The sequence below is a fragment of the Scatophagus argus genome, chromosome 2 (assembly GCF_020382885.2).
Source record: "Scatophagus argus isolate fScaArg1 chromosome 2, fScaArg1.pri, whole genome shotgun sequence".
In the NCBI taxonomy this organism is placed as follows: Eukaryota; Metazoa; Chordata; class Actinopteri; family Scatophagidae; genus Scatophagus; species Scatophagus argus.
In genome coordinates this window covers 24,155,070-24,182,052 of record NC_058494.1, presented here as the reverse complement: position 1 = coordinate 24,182,052, position 26,983 = coordinate 24,155,070, and the positions used below count along the sequence as shown (strand labels likewise).

Below are 26,983 nucleotides of genomic sequence, written 5' to 3'. Positions count from 1 at the left end.
AACTGATAGCATCTTCATTTGAGCTGTGAGCTCCTCTTCCAGCTGTGTGTAATGTCAGTGTAGCCCGACTGTAGAATTGTTTTATTTTCACATTTCTATACACTTTAAATTGCTGTTGAAGGCCTTTCATGAGCTGTACAGTTTGTTTCTACTTACTTCATGATGGGATTAATGCATGACCTCTTGATGCCTTGATTTGAAACATTCCATGAAAACATTTCTTGTTTTTTGAAAGTCTTTTGCTTAGGGTGTTGCATGGTGCAATATGTGGTTGTTTTCGGTTCTGTTAATAAGCTGTGCTTGGACTGATTTGGTGTGATCTCTTACTGCTAAATTTTTAGCCTGTAAATGTCAGGCTAAAAATCAACTGCTCTAACCCTGTCAGAGCAGTTGATTTTAATTGCTTAATTTCAGTTTATATTTGCTGATCGTGACTAAGACCCTAATAATTATCATAATTTATGTTAATTATCATGAGTAGAAGTAGAAGTGTATGCAGCAAATTCTTGGAATTACATGCTGTGCTTGTTTTGACAGCCATTCAGTTCAGCCAAGTAAAAGCAAAGAAAAAAATGGATGTCTAAAGCTCTTTAGACAATCATCAAACAACAAACTGGCAGGGAAGAAAAGAATTTGTAGGAAAACATATTGCAGGAAAACAGTTATATCATTAACTTCAATCCCAGCCGCTTCAAATACACCTCCTCTATTTTGAAACTGACTCGGCTGTTCAAAGGAGTGACAGGATGAGTGGGAGGGAAACGAGGATGCATGAGGAGAGGAAGTGAAGAATGAATTACAGCTCAATCTGGGCCTGCCTATTTTAAGTACTTCTCTCTCTCTTTTTAACATATTGGCCCTCTTCTGTTGTTTGATACTGACCGGGTACCCGCATCACGGAGCCAAGAATCTGCCATGTACAGCAGTCAAAACACGGGGGAAGAATTTTGTTCCTGCGTGCACATAACACCGAGCTGCAAAACCAGTTCTGTTTGTTGCTTTATGAATTCATAATTATATATGACACAGTATTCTCAGCCTTTTTAATGAGTGCAGATAAGGCTGCACGATAAAAGAGAAACACTGCTGTCAAAATGACATGAAACAGGTCAACACGCACCCAAGACCTGCAGAGAGGCACAGCCACGAGCGCACACACACGCACACACACACATTCCTGCACATGTTCACACCAGCAGACACACACACACACAGTGTCTACAACACAGCTGGATTCTGTTACCCACAATACACTGCAGCCATCCCTCACTGTGAGACAGAATGAAAGGCCCACATAAAGTTTTGTCCTCCCACATGATAACAGAAAGGTAGAGGGAGGGAAGAGAGACAAGGGGACTAACAGACAGTGAGTGTGAGAAGGAAACTGGGAGGGAAAAGGACACAAGACAGAGAAAGAGAGACTTGGTGTCTTAGTAGCTGGTAGCTGATGACTGCCTCCATTCATCCAAAATCTGCTGTAAACAAAGTCCGACTGCTCTAAACTTTAAGTGTTTGATAGAAGCCAGATAAGACTGTGTTGAATATACTCTCAAACTGAGGTGGAGGGAGACCTGCTACAACTGCTGCTGCTTGGCAAACTGAAGAATTAAAGGATTAGTCCGTTTAATTACAAATTGAATATTATTTCTGTAGGTTTGGTCATGCCCTTTTGAAAAACAGTCCAAAAGTCCAACTGGAGGACGGACTGGAGTGCTGATCCAACTGGATGCTGGGGTGGCAGATTTGGCTTTTCAGAATCATTATGTAATATTGAGAGTTCTTGTTCAATTGCCACCACATGCTCCTTATCTGTTGCATCCTGCTCATTAGCACACATATTAAATTAGTGCAAAGTTGTCTGTTGTCATTTCATTGTATTGTTTTTGCTCTTCCTTCCCTTCAAGGGAAACTAGAGACACATCAAAGGAAAGCAACGTAACTCCTGTGGTTGCCAGGCGAGAAGTCTGGGTTTTCTTAATTTATTTATGCTCTGTGCTTGTGGGGAGCATTATGTAGATTAAAGAAGTCACAGAACAAAACTGGAAATGCTGGTGACAAAAACAACCACAGCGGCTACAATGAAAGAACAAAAAAAGAGAGCGGCTAGATCAGTTGGAAAGGTACAATGGATGCCACTTAGGTCAAAAGTGTCCACCAGGATGCGGATGTAAAATAATGCATGATTTTTGTCCATGAATAATAGATGATGTTTAGGAAAATCATCATTAATCTTCTCTTAGATAGATAAGCTTAGATCTTACACCTTCTGGTGTGTCTTTGATGCCTTTTCTTCTTCTTTTCCAGTTTTATAAGAATAAAAAAAATTGACAATGACGACTAGCACTCACAGAAATTTAAACTATCAATGGAAAAATAAATGCAAAGAATGTCCCGTGTTGAGTGAAATCGCTGTGGCTATGACCTTTAGTCAGCCAATGAAGACTTCCAGGATTACCTCTAAGCAAAAGGGGTGAGGAAGGATTTGGAGGGATTGTGTGAGAGGTGGAGGAGGGACAGTGGAGTCGAGAATGAAGGTACAAAGAAGGGGTGGGGGAATCATAAATTATGTTAGGAAGTTGGTCTACAGGGAGATTACTTCATTTTCATGGAGGAAAAAAGGGGACATGAATTAGTGGTACAAACCCTTACCTCAACTCCCACACCCGCGAAACTCCCCAAAGTGGAATATCCTGTTACTTCATGCCTGAAAAGCTTCCCAGGAAAACCAGCCGCTTTTACGTTTTATTTTCATTTTGTGGTGATCAAATCAAAAGTTTCTGTCATTCTGTTAAGTCTTACAAGTGTGAAACCAAGCTATAGGACTGTAAAAAAATACTGTGGAACAAATAACTCAAGACACTGAAACAAATTATGTAAGTGTGAACACTGCTGCTTTGATAGCTCTTGACCTTTAACCCCTGTGCAGTCCAGCAAATCTCTCCATTGTACAGTCTCCCTAAAGCCTCCGTCCTCACTAACAATAATAAAAGTACACACCACAATACAAACACAGTGGGACCAGTTTATAAGCAACGGCAACCAAATTTTAGGAAAATACAGTTTAGGTCAAGCGAAAGCTACCGATTATGAACTGAACTGAACTTAACCAAAGTAGAGTTGAAAACAGTTCTTCTAAAATATTGATGTTTAGCAGGTAAAATATTTTCCATCTTTACGGTAAATGCTGGAATAGTAGTGCTAAATGCTAGAGCTAATTACCACTAAACACAAAGCTGGAATGTCATTAGATTAGAGATATTTGATCAAGATAAACAAGAGTACTGGACAAAAAGAAATGTCAACCTTATGATGACACCAGATAAAATGTTAGAAGGCTTTACACTTCATCTTCTGGGGATCATCAATATATGCGCCAAATTGTATAAAAATGCATCCTATAGTTGTTGAGATATTTAAATCAAAACCACATGACCACACCATCACAGTCATTCTTTCAGTCCGTCTGGGAACCGTGAATGTATTAATGAAAGCTGATCCATTAAACAGGTGTTGAGATGTTTCACAGAATAAGGACTCATTCTGACTTGATGGCGCCACTAGATGAAAAGTAAGAGGAGGACCAAAGTTATCATCAAAATGAATGAAAGTGGACTATATTCTTTTTAACGCTTTTTAATGATGTCCTCGCTAAACACTTTGGTTTGGATTTAGTCAGTGAGAAGTAGAGTAAATAATAGAACAAAGGTCTAATTGAAAACAGCGAACCGACTGCATGCCTGCAGTGAAGCAGATCATAAATATGTCACACTAAACACAACGGACCGTGCGATAGAAACGACAAACACGAATAAAGTATTAGCATAAAAGCTCAGTTGCAGACACAATCTCCATTACTGCCTTTAACATCTCACTCTGGCTGATCTGAAGCTCGATCTCTTCTTCTCTGTGCCTTAGCATCTTCCTTAATCATTCGTTTTCACAGAATACATGCACCCAAGTGTGTACTTACACACACACACACACACACACACACACACACAAAGGGGGCATGGACAGTCAACTCTGGAACAAATTAATAACACAGCGTGCGAAGGCCCAACTCCTCCCTCTTCAGGCTCTTCTCTGCCTTTTCTGAACTTTTTCCAGTAAGTTTCTCTGGTCGTCCCGTCTTCCTCTTTAGCTGCATCAACAGGGACAACCGGCCGTATGCTGAACAGACAACCTCTTTGTCAAAGCCAGAGGTCGCTTCACATACTGTACAAAATTTCTTTAGCCTCGGCGTGGAAGTCAGAGGTCATAGCTCATAGGTCAGGGTCAGGGTTAGGGATCTGGTGTCTGCCATGTGGATGCTTGCTTAAAGAACAGCTTGACCTCCGAGCTGAGACACAGCGTATAGTAAAATAAAACCCTCACAAGTTTATCAACCACCTCGTTCTGATAGCCGGGGTGGCTGCACGTGCATGTTAGTGCATGTGATTGTATCTGGAGAAAAACAGTTGACTTTGAGTTTGAGTCTCAGGTTGTCGCTTTAGGTTGAGAACGCTGGACTGAGACTATCAGCTATCAACTTTCAACTATCTTTCTCAATCGTTTTTACTGCACCTGGAAGATAAACATAAAATGACTTCACTCGCACCAAACAGAGTGCATTACAGGCTAATAATCCATCATCATTTAACAACAAACTGTCAACAGCCAACTTGACGGTTGTGGCTCATGTGGCTGCCTTAGCGACGCCTGGATGTTATGGTGTCTGACTCTGATATGGCAGAGATGCCAGCTATGCTGTTGCTGCTATGATGAAAATGCAAAGTGACATTAAGGTGTGCTGTTGCTGCTTGTCAGACCTCAATTCTCCTCTGCTGGTTTGGGTAACACTGCTGTGAATGGAATGACCCCCTCACCCAGCAGAGTATCACATCCTGCCTGTGTAAGACAGTATCTGTGTTTAGCTTGAGGAGTTTGTGGGCAACAGCCAAGAGATTCTTTCAACTGATGTTGTTTTCCTGCTGGAGTCGTTCCAGAGAGAACTGCAGCGACAAGCACCTGATAACAGATGAGTCTGTCTTTGCTTCTACCTCTGTTTCTTCATCGACCCACCTTTCTCCCACAGCACACAACAAAGACACAAAGGTGTAGCTAAGTTCACTAATAACTGCTGCATTTCATTTTGGTATTTCAGAGCGCTGGCATCATGCCGACTGACTGACTGACTGACTGACTGACTGTCAAACCTAAATGTGTCAGAGCATCATTGAAGATATTAATTACATCTGTGTCAGTCAAAATGCCAACTGTTAGAAAGCTGTATTGACCATGGATATACTCCAATCAGCCACAACATTAAAACCTCCTGCTTAATATTTTGTAGGTCCCCCTTGTGCTGCAAAAACCGCTCTGACATGTCAGGGGACGGGACACAGGACCTCTGTGAGGATTTTGTGGTCACTGGCATCCTTTGGGTCCTGTGCATTGAGGGTGGGAGGCCCCACCTGGTGGGAGGGTGGATCTGACTTATTCCAGTGCATCCCACAGATTCTGGATCGGGTTGGGATCTGAGGAGTCATTGTTGTGGTCCTTCAAACACTCCTGAGCTGTTTTCAAAATGTGACGGGGTACATTATCCAGCTGGGGGGGGGGGGGTCAGAGAACATCCAAGGATTCCAGATGTGTAATGCTATTCCCTTCACCTGTCAGTGGTGTTAATGTTGTGGCCGATCGGTGTATTTACACCAGCTGGTACTGCAGTAGTGCAACTATGTGCAACTGCATCAGCATTTGTGTGGGCGGTGGGGACTTTTATACTTCAGACAAGCAATATGTCATCAAGTACCAAGCACCAAGGCCATGTTTCCCCAAAGGACCCGTCTGATGTGTTCAAGGTACCATATGTAGCTTTGCATTAGCTGGCTGGCACCAGCTGCCTCATTCGTACTTCACCATCAGGGGGTTCATCCCCAGTAATCAGCAGTATTTTAACTTTCACTCGGCTCATTTCTTCATGTTTCGAGTTTAACTTGCTGCTTCTTAAGTGCCAAGTCTGATTTAACAACTTTAACAGACTACTTGAATGGTTACGTATGATTAGGTGGGGATTTGCTCTCCCTGTTGCACAGCTTTTTCCACCACACAGCCATCTGCTCATGCAATTTGTCAGTTCATTGATTTAAGTGTCTATGACTGAAAGACAGTTTTGTTTCACCAAAACTCATTATATGTAGCTTTAAGGCCCAACAAACGTGTTGCACCCATACCTCATGAAACATTTTTTAAACCTCCCTTGTCAGCATAGTTTAGTGGTTTTCTTCTGCTGTTTTCATTGGCATATTACTTCCTTTTACTGCTAATTACTGCTGCAAACAGACGATGTATCCTGCCATCCGAACGCTCGCAGCACACATGTGTATACTCATGTTTGCAGAGGTGAAACACAAGATACAAACCATACAATGACTCAGTCATCAAAACATTCCTCTACAGGACGACTAAAAAATTCCACTGGGAGAATTTTATTCAGATTTCCTTGTTCATATTTAACAAAACAAGGGTGGGTCTTGAGTCAGAGAAATTCTGGTCACAAACCTCACTTAAGAGGATAGAAGATCTAAAATGTTCTCACACAAGTTTTGTATTTGGTATCTTTCTACTAAAATGTAGTAAATATTTAATAAATGAATGCTGATGTACATAAAAACAGTCAGTTTGCTACCAGTAATTGTGCGCAAACAAGCTGGCACAGTTGGGCACCGTTTGTGACACCGGTTTTTCCACTAAAAAGCGTGAACGCCAGCGATGAGGCGCCAGAAGCGCAATTTGTCTTTCTGCAGTAGAAGCTACAGTATTTGTGCATGTTAGTCTTCACACTTCGCTGACTCTGAAGTCGGTCCTGTCTGTCAACTGCTGGAAATAAAAATGTCACCTGTTATCACCTTCACACAGGTGTGCCAGCGGCCAGCTGGCAACGGAAGCAATGTCAAACATGTCAATTCTTTTCTTTTCATTCCCGTCTTACTGCTAGAGCAAATTTGCTTAATCCTTCCAAGAAAGTTTCATGTCCCCCAGTTATTTTAACGTATTTTCTGAGTACATCTTAAAGGTAGTAGTCTTACAGTAGTCAGTACACAAGGTCTGTGAGGACAGCTCCACCCATGAAGTTATGCTCATATTTATATAACTGAAATAAAAGTTAAAGATACAAGATTCTCAAAGCTGAAGTTGATGGAGACCCATTTTGCACCATGGAGCAGTGTATTATTGTTTCTCCTTCCTCCACCTTCCACCCACCTGTCAGTTCCTACCCTGCCATCATGTCGCTCATCTTAATGGACCGTTTACATCTGGAAATGCCATGTGGCCTGAAGCTGAGAGGCTGGCAGAAGCCGCAGAGGCGGCAAATGTTTTTCAGCATGAGGTTCACAGAGGTTATAGCTGGTCTTGTTTTCCATGCCATAAACTCTCTTGTACTTTTGCTTCTTGATGCATCCTGCCATCAATGTTGGACTGTTGCACAATGCAGCTTTTAAGTCAAACACACTTCACTTGTCACTGTTTTTTATTCCTTAATCTCCTGCCTTCCTCCCTCCATCACTCTTCCCACCTCCAGGCCTGATTACTGACTGACGATCACCTGCGGGACTCTCACCCAACAGGGGCCCCTTCATGCTTGTTAAGCCCAGCTGTCAGTTACCAAATTGTGGCCTCTGGGAGGATACAGCTTGGGCTGGACTGTGGGGGTACAGGTGGGGGTGGTAGACACCTACCATCTAGTTTGAACAAGCTGAGACAGATACTGCGTCATTTCAGCTTATCTGTAATTGAACAAACATAAAACATGAAACTGAGTTCTGGTTCTGAATGATATCTTTTACACCTTTCATTTCCTTTCTAGCTGAAACTTAAGATAAACTATAGAGACAAAAATATCTGGGGCTCTTCTTCACCGATTGGGCTCGGCCCCTGACTTCCAGTGAAGGGAAATCTTAATGCTTCAGCACACCAAGACATTTTGGACAATGCTATGCTTCCAACTTTGTGGAAACAGTTTGTTGAAGGCCCTTTTCTATTCCAGCATGACTGTGCCCCAGTGCACAAAGCAAAGCTCCATAAAGACATGGTTGGATGAGTTTGGTGTGGAAGAACTTGACTGGCCCACACAGAGTCCTGACCTCAACCCCATCCAACACCTTTGGGATGAACTGGAACGGAGATTGTGAGCCAGGCCTTTTGGTCCAACATCAGTGTGTGACCTCACAAATGCATGAATGGGCACAAATTCCCGCAAAAACACTCCAACATGTTGTGGAAAGCCTTCACAGAAGACTGGAAGTTGTTATAGCTGCAAAGCTGTCTGTGTGTTTAGGATGCAATGGTGGAGTAATGGCCAGGTGTCCCAATACTTTTGCATATACAGTGTAGGAAATATGTTTAAAATACAGCAAATAAAAGAGAGTGAGATAGTGAGAAAGCAGGAAAGAAAAAGAAAAACTGAACTTGTTTTAATTTGGTCCTATTTCAGTGAGGATACTTCAAGACTTAAAAATAGCAGCTGACAAACCAAACTCAATACACACATGCTGCAAATCATCAGATGAGACTCCAGTGGTGACAGCGAGAGGCCGACTCATCACAGTAAAGTCGCCACCCTGTCAAATATATAAATATGTTCAATTTGACTCAAGCCCCATGTGAACCTAGCTTCACCGTCTGTACAGCCCTCATACCAGACAAAACTGGAGACAAACCGTGCATTACATTCCACAATGTTGTCCTCCATCCAACGCCAACATTTTACAATATCATGTTTTCTGCAACATCTGCGTCTGGACACACTGACATTCTCTGGCTCCACACTTGCTATGCAGTCTCTGCACTGAGCTATGATTATGGAAAATAAAATATGGTTGAAGCAGATTTAAGGTTAACAACTGAAACACTTGGAAAAAAACATGGTTACAGTTAAAAACAAATAAATGTGTTGATTAAATCCACGTCTGTGACAGGACACAAACTCATCACTCCTGCAGCATAGTTGGATGTACTGCATGCCACCCCTTCTCCACCCTTATTTTCCACTTGGCTACAGAAAGGATACACAACTTCCTGCATTCAAAGTCACGTTGCCATTGAATAGAACCTGGAGATTTATTTACTACGAACTTAGAAATAGTCAACTGGCTGAAATTTTGTTGATGCATGTGCCTCCACTCACACCCCAATCTGTCAGCCACCCAAACAGGATTGGGAACTCTGTAGACACTGACACGTTGTCATACATGTATTACAGGTCAACTCTGTGCTAAAGTACATAAAAATGTGCTCACAACTGACACTATATAGACAAAAGTATTGGGACACCTGACCATCACACCAACAGGGACTTTAATGGCATCTCATTCTAAACACACAGACAGCTTTGCAGCTCTAACAGCTTCCACTCTTCTGTGAAGGCTTTCCACAACATGTTGGAGTGTTTCTGTGGGAATTTGTGCCCATTCATGCAGTAGAGCATTTGTGAGGTCACACACTGATGTTGGACCAAAAGGCCTGGCTCACAATCTCTGTTCCAGTTCATCCCAAAGGTGTTGGATGGGGTTGAGGTCAGAACTCAGCCAAGTTCTTCCACACCAAACTCATCTAACCATGTCTTTATGGAGCTTTGCTTTGGGCACTGTTAAGATTAAGAGGTTAAGATTTCCTTTTACTGGAAGTCAGAGGCTGAGCCCAACCCCTGAAAAGCAGCCCCAAAAAGAGGTCTGTCTGGATACTTTTGTCTATATAGTGCATTTCAGACATCACTGCAGCTTCAGCACTAAGCTCCAAAATGCATGCTGGAGAATTTTCTTTTTTCTTCTTCTTCTTTTGCACGGCTTGGTATTGTCATGGGACTGCTGTCTTCACCAAAACCAGCTAACTAATTTGTGCTGGAAATTTCCAGACATGGCCAACAGGAAAATCAGCAACAATCAGTGCCGTTATTTACAATCATGCGACTCCATATCATATTTGTCTCAAGTGCAAATGCAACTTCACACCCTGAACGCCCGTCTCTGCTGCACCCACTTAAATCCTTGACCAGATGCACACACACACACACACACACAAACTGGCCCAAAGACCAACAGTCTCCTGCTGCTGGATCACCTCATTAACCCAGTGTTAGGTCAGCCAGTGTGGACGGATTTACTGAGAGACTTCCAATTAGGACACACACACACATGCACACACACACACAAATATAATTTGATTGTAACTGCCAAATGGGTTCACCTTCATAAAATTATGAACACAGAACAATTTATTATGCAGTGCAACCACTAATGTGCGTGTACAGAAATGAATCACTGGTGTTATTTTGGCGTGTGTGTGCGTGGCATGTGTGTGTGTGTGTGTGTGTGAGTGAGTGTGAGGGATGGATGTTTACTTTGTCACTTATCTATTTACTTAAACTCCTGACAGATCCTTTAAAGTAAACACACACGAACACACACACACACACACACCCTCTCTCACTCTTGTCTGTGCTGAAAGGGGAATCAATTAGTGCAAACTGAACTGCTGTGTGTGTGTGTGTGTGTGTGTTTGGCTCAGTTAAAGCCAGTGACCTCGGCTGGTTCATGACCCAGAAACAAAGGCCGCATTTTACACAGGAACACAAAATCGTGTTTTTAACTCTTTGCGGTGTGGTTCAGAGTCACGCTGGGTCCGTCTGCTCCATCAGTTTTACAAGACCAGACCTGATCCCTGCCATTATGTTCACAGGGTGAAAGCAGCTACAGATGTGTGAGATGTGTCCTGGGAGGGCAGCCATGTTCACAACCCTTTGTGACTGCACACAGAGAAGGAAAACTAATTTTAGTTTGCACAAAGTTCATCTTGTGCTGTTTGAGCAGAAAACCAGTTTTCGAGCTGCAGTCGCGTGAAGCTCGCACTGCAGCTCACACTTTTGTTTAAAACACTCGTTCACGATCACAAGCCATCACTCACCAAAAATAACTGAAAATTGTAGATTTTATGATGAGTTTGGGGTTGATGTTCGCTGTAACTCACCAAGCAGCATGCGCTCACACTACTGATGACATCACACACACGCACGCACACATCAGAGTGCTTAGCTCCTCTACAGACCATTAATCATAACAGAAACCAGGCTCTCTCTCTTCGTGTGTGTTGATTCGCTATCACAAGTGACAAACATCAAACTTGTGAACGTTCACCTCAAATAAGAGACGAAAAAGCAGCTCAGTTGACTCCACAGGTGATTTAACTAAATCGGGTCACATGTCACTTCAGTGCTCTGTCTTCCCCCCTCTGTTTGCTTTCTTTTCAGCCTTTTCCTTCCTTGAGATTTAACTTTATCTCTCGTGTTTTGATACTTTTTTTATTTTATGGGACAAGGAATTAAAGTCAGTTTTGGGGCTGGTGGAAGAAGAGAAGGACACAATCTGACTTTTGTGGAGATCAGCAATGCTGTTGATGTTGATGCACAGCGACGCAGCGACTTGTTGACAGTGATTACAAATCTGGAAAATGATTCACAAATGGCCTATGGTAGAGTTCGTACAGTAATGTGGAAAATGATTTGTAAGAGTACAGACTAGCCGCCACTAGTTAAGCTGAACGGAAAAACCAAAGGTCATCGGCATGTAGTTTGAACCAAAAGAGATGAGTAGCATTTGTTGCCTTCATTGTTAAGCAACTTCTGCCGCTAATGAAAATCTGTCTGATATGACTCAGGCAGGACTCTCTCCCGGTTACGAGTTAAGTAAGTTATGATAAGTTAGTATAAACACAAGTACGCATCTGTGCTGTCCACAGCTGTCCATGTCCTCGCCCGTTTGGGAGGCCCTTAGGCGGTCACAGAAGGCAACAGAGCCACAAAAGAACAAGTCAGTACAGTCAGACTAAAGGCAGTAAAAGCCCCAAACATGACACCACAAATAGCCACTAAACAATGTTGACTAGTGGCCAATGAGCTTAAAGCTATTGAGCTACTGAGTGAAAAAGTTGTGTTAACTTCTTGCGGCCTGTGTCAAAGCCTAACGGCCACGCTTCTTTCTGCCTGCACACAAACACTTAACTTGTATGCAAGTGTTCTGCAGGCCTCGCTGCACTGTGGTAAAATAACTGGCCTATGAGGAAGACAAATATGAAGGAACGGCGACGACACGCTCCACCGCAGACTGGGCGCTGACACACGACCCTGAAAAAACCCTGAGGCTTGTAGGGAAGTTTGGGGAGGGGATGGAGAGAAGAATGATGTTGTGTTTGTGGAGAGTGTATAAACACACACACACACACACACACACACACACATTCACAGACTCCCACAGAAACTCTGAGTGACCTCATTTGATTGCACTGATAGCATAAATAATGCCCTCCTTTTTGAAACACTGTGCTGTTCAGGGTAAATTATGGCTTGGCTGTTTTAAAAATTTGAGCCACTTTCAGTCTTCATTAAAATATACAGAAATTGAGGGATTGAAAAAGTCAAACATTGCCAAATAGTTTTTTCATTTTTCATGGAAACAGTTGAATTTAATTTGAATGTTTGAAGTATTTTTGAACTTAAGTGATGCCATGCTTCATTAAGATTCTTCTGAAGATATTATCTGGTGTGTTCGATTTTATGGGAAGATTAGTTGGCGACAACCAAACACGGCACAAGTTTCTGAGCATGTGCAGTTCAGCCATGATCCCAAGTGTGAATGTCTTCAAAGATGGAAACTGGACAGCTCTCAAAACTGATTTCATCGTGTTGGCTTTGGCCATAACAGCTGTGAGTATACACTCAGGTATGCACGCCTTTTCTTAAGTCACATACGCATTTTCCCATAAATCAATCACAGCTCGACCTCAGGTAGCTAACAGAAAAGAATGTAACTCCTCTATGAAAATCATGTTACAGCAAATGCGGATCGTCCTGTCATTTCACATCTTCATTTTCTTTGTAGACATCATTACGGGTCACAACTGGGCCTACAAAGTCCTTTTGATTTCAGTTCAGGACCACATATGCAACAAATTCTGTTTAAAAAGTTGATTTCATAGCAGGCCTGCTTGAGGGCTCATGGTTTCCACTTCACTTAAACTCTGCATATTGCAGTGTTGCCCCTTTGAGGGATTGGAAGATAAGATAAGAAGATAATCTTACAGGAACTGCATGATGAGCCACAGAGATGGTTAAAACAAAGCGCTGGCTAAGCTGTTCTGCAAGCTCCCAGTTATGAAAATACTGTATGTTTGTTTCAACCGTGGGGGCGTCACTGAGCAAACCTGCAGTTTTTACTGCATGTCCACTGTTATTTGCTTATTCAGCTGCGTGCTGACCCTGATGTGCTGTTACCCTTAATTTTTTTGGAGTATGGAGTGCAGACTGCATTCTCTTATAATGGAGCAGAAATAATAATATGAGGAAATGAAGCTCATGTAGAACAACAAGTGAAGTTCATGGTGCATCTGGTGCACCTTTAACAACCGGCAAACTATAGGAAATGTAACAAACTTTGTTACAATTACACACACTCTCATTCACACACTCACAAACACACACACACACACAAATCCATCCCTTTGAATAATGGCAGCAGTCACTTTTTAATGAGCAGCGGGTTTAGTGAGGGCCAGAAGTCTCTGAACTGACCAGCAACTTAATCAAAGCCAACACAGATATATTAAGCTCATTTTCTGCTAAGAGGCTGTGAGATTGCTCCATCAATCTTTGCAACCTCAGTTCGTTAAATACGCCCCATCTGTTCCAATGAGAGGAACAGTCTAGTGTGTTTTGGCCTCATCAGAGGTACAAAGCAGCGTTTCTGCAGCTGACTGACCTGCTGACTGCTTGTTTTGGACTTCTTGGTCCGTCTGTGTTTATGGAGCGTCTTGGTTTAGCTAGCAGCCGTCACTAGTGCACCGATAGATTACACATAACGGACACATGGAAATAAATACTGCTTGTTTCCTCCATAAAACTAAATAAGAGCAGGTATCAGAGGACAATTTAATATTAGTGGACTGTCTAATGAAAGATTTGCACCTCTGTAAGTGATCTCATGAATTAAGTACAGCAGGACCGGTCAGTCTGTAAATGTTAATGGTACTGTAAAGGCAACCCACATTTTTGGCTGCCATACTACCTGAAGTAAATTTCTCAGTACCATATCATAGAAGTAAAACTGACCACATTTATCTGATCTCTGACCTGACAAGTTTATTCACTGCTTATTTACACCGCAGTGTGTGTTAGCGACTAGCTGCAAGTTAGCAGAGAGAAGACAAGGAGCGCCAACCAATTTACCAACAACCATAGCATCCAGTGTCAGATTAACACTGTATAGTACAAAGAGTGTGTTTTGGAATGAATGTGATAAACTTAACACTATTTTTTGACTGGATTTTCACCAGAAAAACAGCTGCTAGCTTGCTGCTAACTCCTTGCCAACTGACCAAACTAGCAACAACAAAAAATTCAGTTTGAGGGCACAAAATGATCCAAAATGTCACCCCACCCAGACTCTGTATTTTAATTTAATTGACGTTTACTTTATTATTAACTTTCGTGCACGCCGTCTGTGTTTTCTGTCCTTTTTGTAGTATGCGCACGCACACACGCACACACACACACAAAGGACAAACACTCACACTATTCACTCTCCTCCACACCAACATGCATCAAAAGCTGCTGCAGCAGAACTTCTGATCTGCTTGCACCCTCTTTGAAGTGGCTTTCGTTTCTCATCTGTGAACAAGATGTTCAAATTAAAAATACCGCAGGCTTGCCCACGGACACAGTTTGCTACACTGGGTATAGTGGGCAGAGGACCTGTAAAGGAAAGAGTCAAGTTAAGGGCAATTTTGACTGATGCTTCATCTGAGACAGCACTGACTTAGAAAGCCAAAGGGAGCGCTCATAAACTGCAATGACCATTTTTTTCATCAAATAAACCTGATTTGTCTGTTTAGTGTCTCTGTCTTTGACACTTTTTACGCTAATGCTAAGAGCATGACCACACTTAAAGATGTTTTGCCAAATAGCTCAGATTTTGCAGAAGAGGGTTCATCACTCAACAAACACGCCAAGTGCCAACGATGAGGAAATAACGTGTGGCTTGCCAATTCAAATCAACTGCTTCAAAGTGTTCATACTGAACAGTCACAGCCGTTTAAAGTTGTTTGTGAATGTTGTTGGTGTAATTATTCTCAGCTTTCTGCATATTGTAATATTTCAGTTCTTGTTAGAGAGTAGACCAAACATTACAGAGTCACCCATAAACAATAAAATGTGCACCTTTGCCCAGCATTTGCCCCTTTTTCACAGCAGCACTGTTTAATTTACAGAAACACTTTCACTTCCACAGAGGTTTTATTTGAAAGCTTTGTATTATACGAATCATTTAGCCTGTCTCTTTGATCTTTTTTTTTTCCTCTTGTGATTTATTGAGTTTTTTAAGTTTCAATGGGCTCCTTGTTGCAACAGTGGAAGCAGATGTTGTCAGGCTCTAGAAAAATATCAAAGATGTTTTGTGGTTAAAATGTGCAACTGGTCAGAAATTTCCCGACTAATAAGTTAACTCTGCTTTCCCTCTGGCATGAGGGAAAAAATATATCTAATATTCACTGAAATAAAGAGTTATTTATTTTAGAAAGTTAACTGTACCAAAGCTCTACTTACATTGATAATGATGATTTAGTCTCTCTGTTATCACATGCAGCTCATCTTTCTACTTTCAAAACGCCACAAGCCTGACAAAATCTCTGACATTCAGAGCCAAGGCAACTGTCGAAATTGTGACCTTAACCTGCTCTCATTACGATAAACAAGTCAGTAACAGTCGAACATCTTGCACAAGCCTGAACGTGCTGGTTTGATCTGTTTGTCTTTCTGCGGTGGTCCGAGCTTCATCAGACAGTCGGCTTCGGGCCGAATGCAAACCACAGGATGTACTCTCTTGTGTGGGACTGTCTCAGCAGGGCAGATTTCTTCTCGTTTGGACAACGTGGATTGTAAATTTGACTCTGATTCAACGCCGTCTCCCTGTACGTCTCCTTCTCTTTGGCCTGCATTTCTTCTGCTTTGTCAGTTTCTTGTTGAGGTCTGTGGGTTGACTGGTTCCCCCCTTTGACTTCTGACCTCTTAATCCTCTGCCAGCTGCAGCGAGGCCTCCAAAGAGGACTCTGTGTGAGTGTGTGTGTGTGTGTGTGAATGTGTGTGTGTGTGTGTGTGTGTGTGTGACGGAGAAAAGAGAGACTGTCTGTGCAACAACCATTGTAAGTGATTGTACCTGTGCTCTTTGTTAAAACCAGTAAAGTATGCTGGTTTGCTTTTGTTTGACATCTTATCCTGAATATGTGTGCATGTGTGTGTGTGTGTGTGCACGTGTGTGTGGACTGGTGAGCGTGCGTGTCTCTGATCTTCTCAGCAGCTCTAATCTTCTTCATAACAGCCACAGCTGTTCTGTCAGTGTTGTTGATATACTTGTACTGTAGCACGTCTCCCCTAATGAAGGGCCGCGTTATTACACAGTTGCACATCTTGTCTCATTAAGTAATGCACAACACACTCTAGTAATCTATAATGAACTTTAAATACATCCTCCGACTCAATTTCAGAACAAATCTGACATTGAGCTCTCAGCAGCCTCAGATTGCTGGGACACCAACTGGAGTCTGATTTCAGTAATCTCATCCACTTCTCATTGCTATTCATCCAAATACTTTTCGACTAATAGTAAAATATACACTTTCTCATATGACGAGATTAAATAACATGTCTGAATCCAATGCAATGAACCTGAAAATGCCTACAAAAACCAAAGACATCCAACCAGAACTTGGCAAGGAAAAGGAAATATCAACACCGCCGTATAATATTCTTATCTTTACATTTATCATAAAGGACCAGGCACACCAGTATCTGAAATGGCAGATCAAAATCTGCAGTTTTATGTGTAAAAACATAAGAACAAAGTGGGTCACCTCAGCCCAGTTCTTCCCTTATTTAATGCTCATTCTGACACATTTTGCATTCATTTTTCACCACTGATATTTGGTTAAAATATTGTGTAAATGCTGCTTGATTTCCACATCAAAAGTTGTTCAGAAGTCAGTGTTAAAATTAATTGTTCAGCATTTTAATGGAAAAATTTATGATCCTTCCTGTATGATAAAATGTAGAAATTTATATAATTTACATTTATATGCAACCTCGGAGAAAAAAAATAACTTTAAATAGATTAATAATACATTTAATGGTTTTAACCTACTGGTGTTGACATTTTCTGATCGGTTTCTTTTAATTATGTTCAAGTTTCTTACAGGATGTGAACAGGATTATCACTCAGAAGCATAACTTTGTATAAAATGAGGGGGAATATAATGTAGCAAGCTTTACTATTTCAGGGCAGCAAAGTAAAACAACAAAGAAAGTTATTTTGTTATCTTGTTAGTCACTTTTAGTTTATCTGCATTAATGTCACTACGAAAAAAACCAAAAAACATTTTCAGGAGTTACAAGGGCAAACAGGCACACAGACTTTCTGCTGCACAGACGCAGGGTTTGCATGTCAGTTGTACAACACGAGGAGAGTAAACGGGAACATGACACTACATGTGCTTCTGGATGCAGACGCACATGAACACAAAAACACATTCCCCCAAACTTACACCTGAGGCAACTGCGGCTCGATAGTCTTTCACACGTCCTGACACATACCTGCGGCGTGCTGCACACGAGCTCGGACTTCAGCGTACGCGTCAGTGGTGATCAGCACCGCCGGTTGACTTCTGTTAGTCACTCGGCTTCACTCTTCACCTGTTGTGCCTTTGAGGAGTTTGGAACCTCACACATCCAGACCTCCACCCTTTGAAGTGCTTTGTGAGGCCCTGCAGCCCCCGGGACAATGTCTACTTCCAGCCTGTGTGTGTGTGTGTGTGTGTGTGTACAACCAGACTATGTGCCCTCAGGAGAAAACAGAGGCTCAGGAAAAAGGGGGCTGTGAGGAGGAGTTTCCCTAATCCACCACACCGCCCACTACAACCACTCACACAGACACCTCCGCTCGCCCTCAGGTGGTGCTGTGGCTGCTGTCGAGGGACGGAGGCGCACGGACATGTTATCTTAAGGACTTCAGATAGATTAGGTGTCGAGTCACAATATAAAAGCTTTCTGTATATACAGTCGCTGCCTCTCTGGGTCCTCACACCACAATCCGCTGGTGTTTGTGCAGCCGAGAAAGCAACAGCATTGACCCGTGTTGCCACAAGCTAATGAATAATAAAACTAACCGATGCTAAACCAAACAACTCTCTAAAACGCACAAAGTTTAACTACAAGCTGAAGCTAGCCTGCTACCTAACAAGTGTCTAAAGCCAACCTACACTGAACTAACTATAAGATTAACACCAAAGTCAAAATCTGTGCTGACAGCACAATGAAACAAGTCAGTCACGATATTAAATCCACGTAATCCTCTAAAACCGCTCCTCACTCTCAACGACCTTCAGTTGTAATAGCCGGTTTCAACCTGTAGAGGGCAGTCGCTGTGCATATCTATAACACAAAACAGAAAATTCAAATACTTCACACTAAAATGTGAAGATTTGGACCTGAATCAATCAGTAACGCTACTAAATATGCATTTAGATTGAGTTTGTAAAAACTGTCTGACGTTGATTACATCTACCTTGACGGTCCCATCGTGACTCCGTGCAGCTTTAGAAGTGAGGTGGCAGGCAACCTAAAGACTGTACACACTGATATGAGCTCTCAGGTTTAGTTTGCGCACAAGGTATCAAGTCATGGAAGCTGACTGTGTGCAGAACTTCTGTCAGAGGGTTTCTGTGGGTGTGCTTGAACTTATTATTAAGGTGGATGTCGGTGCAGTTGAAGCATCTGGTGCGGACAGTCTGTGGCTGTATGGCCTAACCTGTATTTTTAATACGCATTACAGCCATGCAAGTTGTGCATGTCTTTATTACTGCTGTGCAGCTGCCACTAAGCACATTAAGATTCAAAAGACACATCAATCATGTTTTAGTCTTCTTGCATTTTACAGAGGAAAAGTGTAAAAGTTGAAAGTTGACTTTTATTCTGCTTTTCTCTCCTGACTGCCTCCTCTGAATTCAGCAACACCTCAAAACTGCCCTTTTCTCCACAGCACATGTTTAAGATAAATCCAACATACTACAACTGGTCTAAATATAAATTCTAAAACTAAAATATGAATTATAACACTTCAACAAACGATATGAACTGAGGGCCAAACTGCTGATATTATCAAAACTGTTGTCATAATGTCATCCTGGTATTTCAGCACTGGGTAATCTGACCACAGACCTGCTGCTGGGGGCATCTTTGTGTCCTGGTGCCTCCTGGTACTGCAGAGGAGGAATGTTACGAGGAGTCTGTATGTGTCACGCTCTTTACCTTCCTACTGAAACACTGTGTTTATACTACACACTGCGAGGATGACGGGTGGGAGGTACTGAGAGACACGCTTCATGGGTTAGTAAAGGAGTAGCAACCCCTAAACCCTCCCCCGGGGGGGTGGAGGGGTGGAGGCGGGGGGTTAACCTCTGGGACAGCAGAAGTTCCCCTCTGGTGAGCATGTTAAGTCTCAGCCTGTTGTAGGTCTGAGTCTAGAATTCCTCTGGTGTCATGGAGCCTTGTAAAGACGTAACGTGAGTCTTTTTATGGCGTCGAAAACAGAAACCAAATTTAGCAATATCTCTCCAATCACTGCCCCCATTTAAACAAGTATGTTCAGCAAATTTGTGTTAAAGCTGCTTTAGACAAGATGCAGATGTGAGGGTGTAACATTAACTATAACAGAGTATAATACAGAGTTTAACAAATACTGATGCAAAATGCTGTAACTGGCCAATAAATCCTACTATTTAAAAATTATCAGCACAGTATAATTGATACTGACACCACTGCAGCATCGAATAAAAACTGCAAACGCTGTCTGGTTACGGCTTCTCAAACACGAGTCTGTTTTAATCTTCACATCAGTGCAAATCAACAAAACAAGCAAATCAAAGATGTCAGCATGGGGTCTCGGGAATGGTGGCTGACATTTTCTCCCTCTTCAAGAGATCAATCACCATAAAAGCAATCATACTTGTGCCTCTAATCGAGGTTAGATTGAACTGGATCATTGGAGAAAATGCATTGGCCAAATGCTTGAACAAAAATGGAACAACTAGGAAAACAAACGACGGCCAGCATACATTATCAGAACAGTTTGTCACTGCAAATGGCTTCAGTATGGCTGAAGAGCAGGAACTCAGCCCTGTGCAGCCTAATGACTGAGCCGAGCAGAATGATTTATCAGCAGTCAGCGGCTTGATGCTGGACGTCCGCTCCATCTGCGTGGTCTCCGCTGCTTTAAACGCTCCCAAATGAGCTGACAAGCAGCTCGACCCACCCACTTATACATCTGCACAACGGCAAGACGAGGGAGAGATCGAGATTTCTTCCGCTTCCACTTTTTTCTTTTTTACAATGCAGTTTGATTTTCTGCTTGATTGAAGCAGGAGAAATAAGAAGCCAAGTTGTTCTGTGGCCGTGGTTTTTCTCTTGCTCAAAATGATGGGTGAAATTCCATTTGGTTTAAATTCACAAGTAGAATTTATTTCATAAGAGCGTCTTACAGTAAGGTTTCATATTCCAATATGTTCTTCATTCTAGCAACTCGAGCTTTGCTGTTTGCCCCAGCATCGTTCTGATTACTACCACCGGGTGGCGCCAAAGTCAGACACTATTTATAGATTTTCTGACGAAAATGCATGTGAGAACTGGAAGTCGTTCGCTCCTGCTGTGTGTCCCTGTGTGCAGCACAGTATGTAAGCATGTTCACTGTGCAGAGGACACACGTACAATATTTTTATTTGTTGGTGTGTTCAGCGTGTTGGTGTGAGTTTCAGTCATGTACTGCGCCTGTTTGTGTCATTATCTCTCACTTACTTAAACTGGAAAAAGTGAGTCAAAAAACCTGACATCTTAAAAAGCAGGCAGCTCTCACAGGGTCTGCACACGGTGGCTACAGAGTGAAGTTAGAGAAGACTTCGTCGTCTTAACATTAATAATCATGAAAGAACTGATGGAAGCGTTGACATCTGCTGTTTCTTTAACTTAGTCAAAATCTGGAAGGAAATGCCTTCAGGGAGAGAAGAAAGGTCAGTAAAAGAGGAAATCATTGTGAAGGCCTGGACATCAGCCTGCATGGTGCGTTCACACTCTCCATTAAAGTCCAGTGCAAATACAGGAAGTAATGTTTGAAGCACTGTTTTTCGGTGAAAAATAAAGCAGGGATGTGGAGGCTGGAGTTGTGTTCGGGCGTGTGGCGTGTCTGACTTTCTTTATGCAGTCTGGAAATTGTGTCCTGTTACAGTCCAACACTAACTGTTCGCCTTTTTTTAACTTAACGTTTTGCCCTTTTCCTCATTTTAACCACACTGCAGAGGGAAATGTTTTAAAAACAAAGTGCTGAGTCTGATGATGGGTTTGGGTATCACAGGGGCTTGAGTGACAGTCAGTCTGACACTGTGTTGTACATGAAATCTGGAGAAAATACTGGGCTAACGGCAGAAAACCGAGCTGGAAAACAGACTGAACAGGAATCAGAACAAAAGAGGAGGAGGAGGAGGAGGAGGAGGAGGGCGAGGCTGGAAACGAGCCTCTGTGCGGTGGTAAAAATGTCACATCTGTGCATGTCAAATACTGTGGATGTGGAGAACGGCAAAGGGATGACGGAGAAAACAGATTATATCAGTGCTTTAGAAACAGCGAAAATTTAAAGTAGAAACAAGTTTCAGGAATTCAGTTAGTCAGAAAATAAGAACAGCCAGTTGTGTCACTGACTTTTATTTGCCTATAAAAATCTCCCCAACCAGTGGTACAGTGACCGAAATCTGACCTGAAGGGAGGGTGTGTGTGTGTGCGTGTGTGAGCGTGTGTGTGGGTGTATGTGTGTGTGTAACATCAGATCACCACAGGGCACACTTAAACCCCACTAAGAGGAGGGGCTTTAAGTCGGCGTGGCTGATAACAACTTAGATCTCAGCTACACACACACACACACACACACACACACACACACACATACACACACACACACAGGCTATACAATCCATGACTCTCCTCATCCTCATCACCTTGTACCTCTTAACTGCCTTCATGGGGTTATTAACTCTCTGATTGGGGAGCTTTCCTTCCAGTTTGCCTCTATTTAGTTGTCATGGTGGTATGACCCAAACACTTATTACCTGACCCTTGGGATTAGTCCAAGCTGGAAACGGGGGGGAGGGAGGCGGGGTTAAGCTTTCACCTCGAGGTGCTCGCTGCAGCATCTCACAAAAACCTTAATTAAATTGCTGAGACACCAAGTCAGGAATGTTTGCTTTGCTCTCGCTCTCTCCTGTAGTACTGCGCTCCATCCCTCTTTACTCCACCTTTCTTTGCTTTTCCCATACTGCACACCGAGTTTGTTTTTCTGCCTGCTCACTAATATCAGTTTTGGAGAGAGTTACTGTAAGTGAACTCCACAAAGGCAGCAGCTGATAGTCGGCATGTCACTGTGTGGATTTAGACTGTGGTGAACACACTGCTGGTGTGCTGCTGACGAACACCATCGAGTGCAGGTTGGTTTTAAGTCCGGCTGTGAATGAAGATCACTTAAATGTGTGTTTTAGCTTCTTTCCTACATTTTATTCGACTGCAGCTGCACAATAATTCACAACTGTCCAAAGGAACTCGCCAATTTCAAAAGTTCTTTCATTAATGATTAATCTCTGGATTATTTTTCAGGCTAATTGATGAAGGTTTCAGTCTTTAAACTGTGAAAAACATCTTCAGTTGGCTTTCAGTTGGCAAACAACAGCTCAAAACCAGAAAAGCAACAATTCCCCACGACTGAGAAATATTTTGTATTTCCTTTCTTGGAAATAGTTAATTGATGATTAAACTTCTGTTGCAATATTTTCTGTTAAGGGAAGCAGAACGAGTGGGGCTGCAGCTTTTTTCATTGCTAATTCATTTCTCTGTAGATGAATTTGAAATGCCTGAAAACGTTTAAAAAAATTGCAGATTTTGTCCAAATATCTTTTTTTTTTTAAAAAAAAAAGCAACAAATCGTCACGTTTAAGAAGCTGGAACCAAAAAAAAAGGAAAATCCGCCTGAAAATTTGATTAACCGATCAGCAAAATAGTAACTCGGAGAGCTTATGTTCCTCACTGGGATATCTTGAATTGTCTCTGGGGATCAGCAGCCAAGCACGCAGATTACAGTCACCCATATGAGAGGAAAGCAAACAGCCTCAAGTGAGAGAAACCGTGGAGGGGCAGATAACGACCTCTAATCCGCCACATTAGACTCAAACACGCTAGGAGCTAATCCTGTTTCCACGTCTCTCTGCAGGAAACACTCCTCTCTGTGTCTCTCCTGTCCGTGCGTCCCTCTGAGCGCGCCTGGCCGGCAGATCCTGACCCGAGATAGCGACCCGTGCGCCGGGAGAGGAATGTGAGGATACCCTGACAAAGTCACCGGCCACAGGGCAGCTTTCACGTGTCAGACCGGCCGAGTACAGGAACTACACGAAGCTGACGCTCGATCAATTATCACAGCCTCTCCGACTGTCACAAGTTTACAGAATAACCGATTAACTCTGTGGTCGTAATCGATAAGACAGCATCTGAAAGACTTCAAACACAAGGAGGGTCTCTCTCGCCTCAAAGGCAGCTCAGTGGCGTTCATCTGAACAGAGAACCACACGGAGTTACGGGCACATTCAGTCATTCGCGTTATGCACAAAAACGCACTCCTGCACTTCGTGCGCGAGAGGTGCAGGAGAAGCTTACCTTAGTAAAGTAATCCAAAGTCCGCGGGAATGCGCTCGAGCAGCCTCTACCCAAACTTTTTATCCACTTTGTCAGCGTATCTCTGTGCAAAACCTTTTCAAAAACGTCTTCCTTTGACGCAGCAGATTTCGCATCCACACGAAAGTCAAACCAAAAGTTGTATCACTGCAGCGCACTCGCTCCGCTCCGACCCAAGTGCGCCGGACGCACAGACTCTTCAACAATAGCGCTCATTGAAGTGAGAGAGGCAGCACTTAAACAAGCTGGGGGAAGTGGGAGGTGCGCATGTGAACCCGCAGCGCGCGGAGGTGCGCGTCCCCGACGCAGGCTGCACCTGCAAAAAACATCCCGAGCAGAGAAGATGGTTTATCCTTCACTGCAGAGAGACACCTGTAGATTACACAAACATCTGCACAAATTAAATCACTCAGTCTAGCTCAGTACAAAATTACTCAATATGACTAAGTACCCTGGAGGACGTTTTCCAATCCTTTGCTCGTGAAAGCACTAATGTCATACTGTAAAAATGCTGTGTTATATGCATACTCTTGCACAGACAATATCAGTCAAAGTATATGAGTACATCGAGGAAAATTTACTTTATTGAAAGTACAAGCACTCAGTGCAGAACAGCCTCCCCTCTGACTGAAAATAGTGAGAAGTGCCATCAGAACTAAACCTCAACGTTATTAAAAATAAATTAAAGTTATTGAGATGACATAAAACCAAGAAAAGTAACGAATCCTCAAGTTTGAATCTGAAACAATGAAATGTTTTTACTTGAAAAATGTATAAATTTTCCGCCGGTCGACTAATCAATTAACAGGCTAATCATCTCAGCTGTACGTTTTACATTTTTACGTTTTGTATGCACGAATCTTAATTTCCAGAGTGGAGTAAAAAGTACAATATTCAACTCTGAAATGTAGTAGAGTTGAGTCTAATACAAGTACTTCACATTTGTAGTGGTACCAGCTAAATGACGCCTGAGAATGCAGTTCTGTGTTTCACTCCGAGCTCACTGTAGAGGAGAGATTTGTCAGAGGTGAGGATGTAATCCCTAATCAGCTACAGGAAGTGACCTTAGCACATGGATGTGGAGGTCTGAAAGCCAGCAGTTCCATTACGCTTGGAAACCTGAGCAAAAAAGAAACGAGGCTTCATTTTTCTTCACTCCTAACCAATACAAACACCACAGAAGGCAGTTATAAGTAATAACAAAATCATCTGTCGTGTTTATCTTATGTAACAAGGAAATGATTCAGTTTTATGTAAACGGATTCAGTCCCCTGACTAATCTGCTCTTCAATATTTGTTTCCAAGGCAGAATAAACTTTGCTCCAAAGTCAGCCTGATACCTGAACCTGCTGACTTCACACGTGTTCGGGGAACAACATGAGAAAACACACCACGCGCAGCCTTTTCACCTGCTCTTTAAAAATAAAAATAAAAATCCAAGCCAACTTTGTCCCCAAAGTTCACCCGCCCGTTACCGTTCTTTGCATCTACAGTTCAGTCTCTTTTAACTTTTCCATTTTAAGCCGGTGTATTTATACACAGTCTTGGGAAAGATACTGCAGGTGCACCAATAATCGAATACTTCCGCCCGTCACCTAAGCTGTAAATGAGCTGCAGACGGAGACACTAAATTCAACTGGGGGGGGGTGGAAACCCGAAACTCTCATCGTTTTCACCATCGTTTTAACAGCATGGCTGACCAGTGAGCATGTACACACACACACGAACACACACACACATAAACACTGCGAGACATCTGTGAGTCTAAAACGAGACGGTCAGACAGACAAGTCAGAACATGAGCACACGAAGTCCAGTTTCCATCTACATGACTCACACACAGTAAAAAGGAGATGTGTCAGATTTTGTAGAAAATGCTTTAAATAAATTGTCTACAAAAGCAAAATGTGACCTGGACACGAACCCAGAGGAGCAACGGCTGTTTCATGAACGATCACGTGGGCAAAGCGACACACACATCCGTGCATTTGGCACATTTAACAGATACAACAGTGTGAGTCTTTGCTGACAGATTTGTGTTTTCACCAGGAGGTGTTTCTTCACAGAACATGTTGCTCAATGACATATTTCCTGAAACAATAACAGACGTAAGCAGCAATCTGACTGGTGCAACACGAATTCCTGACGCATTACTAATCTCCATTAAAGCTGAATTTTTAAGATTGCTTGCGGTGTGAAGTGCTCACTACTTTTAAAGGACAAAATATAGGACATGTACATGCGTGGACGCAGACAAAAATGCCACCCATCCACCAGTGTAATCCGTGATGTGATGATGGCGTTCGATAGCTCCTGTATAACCAGCTACATCAAAATTATCATCTTAGAAAAAAAGAAAAACATGTGAAATATACACTCATTTTGCCAGTTTGTCAGGTCCTGCTCTCAGATCAACAGCTCTCTAAAACTGTTTTTTAGAAGTTGAAGCTGAAAGCATCCAGACACGTCTCTGCTGCACGAATGGACAAAAATTCCCACAGAAACACTCCAACATGTTGTGGAAAGCCTTCACAAAAGAGTGGAAGCTGTTAAAGCTGCAAAGCTGTCTGTGTGTTTAGAAGGCGATGTCCCGGAAGTCTCTGCTGTCTTATTGGCGAGGTGTCCTAATACTTTCGTCCACATAGTGTACCTGCACGTGGTCGCTGGTCACACTCTCACACATTACACACTTACACCACACACTTTCATGCATGCACACAGATACATATGAATATGAAATGTCTACAGCTTTCCCACAAAACCAAATTAAAATCACAGCCTCATTTTTTACTTACATCTTTCTGTTTTTACATCTTTTCTGTATATTTTGTCGCTCATGCCGAGCGGCAGTTTTACGGCAGAGACGACTTCCTGTATGTGTCTGACTGAAGGGTGAGCTGCGAGGAAACACGGGAGATCTGTGGGCACAGTAGATGCAATAACAAAAAAAAAACAGAGAATATACCTTTAAGAGGATCAGGTTTACTAATATTTGATCGTTTAATCTTCGCTCTTTATCTACTGTATGTGGCCAGTATCAGCAGCCTCAGCTCGCTGAGCAAGGCCAGCTGGGCTGTGGGACTGGGCCCATTAAAGAGCTGCCTTGTGTTTTGTGTGTGTGTGTGTGTGTGTGTGTGTGTGTTTGTG

At 42.5% G+C, this 26,983-nt stretch overlaps 1 protein-coding gene across 1 annotated transcript in view; it reads right to left on the bottom strand.

Moving 5' to 3' along the window:
• The window catches only part of LOC124050150 (vasorin-like), a 33,135-nt gene extending 9,065 nt beyond the window's left edge, over positions 1-24,070 (bottom strand). The window contains exon 1 of the mRNA XM_046372363.1: positions 23,819-24,070. The gene's annotated coding sequence lies outside the window, so the exon portion shown is untranslated. The remainder of the gene's footprint in view (positions 1-23,818) is intronic.
• Between the last annotated feature and the right edge of the window lie 2,913 nt (positions 24,071-26,983).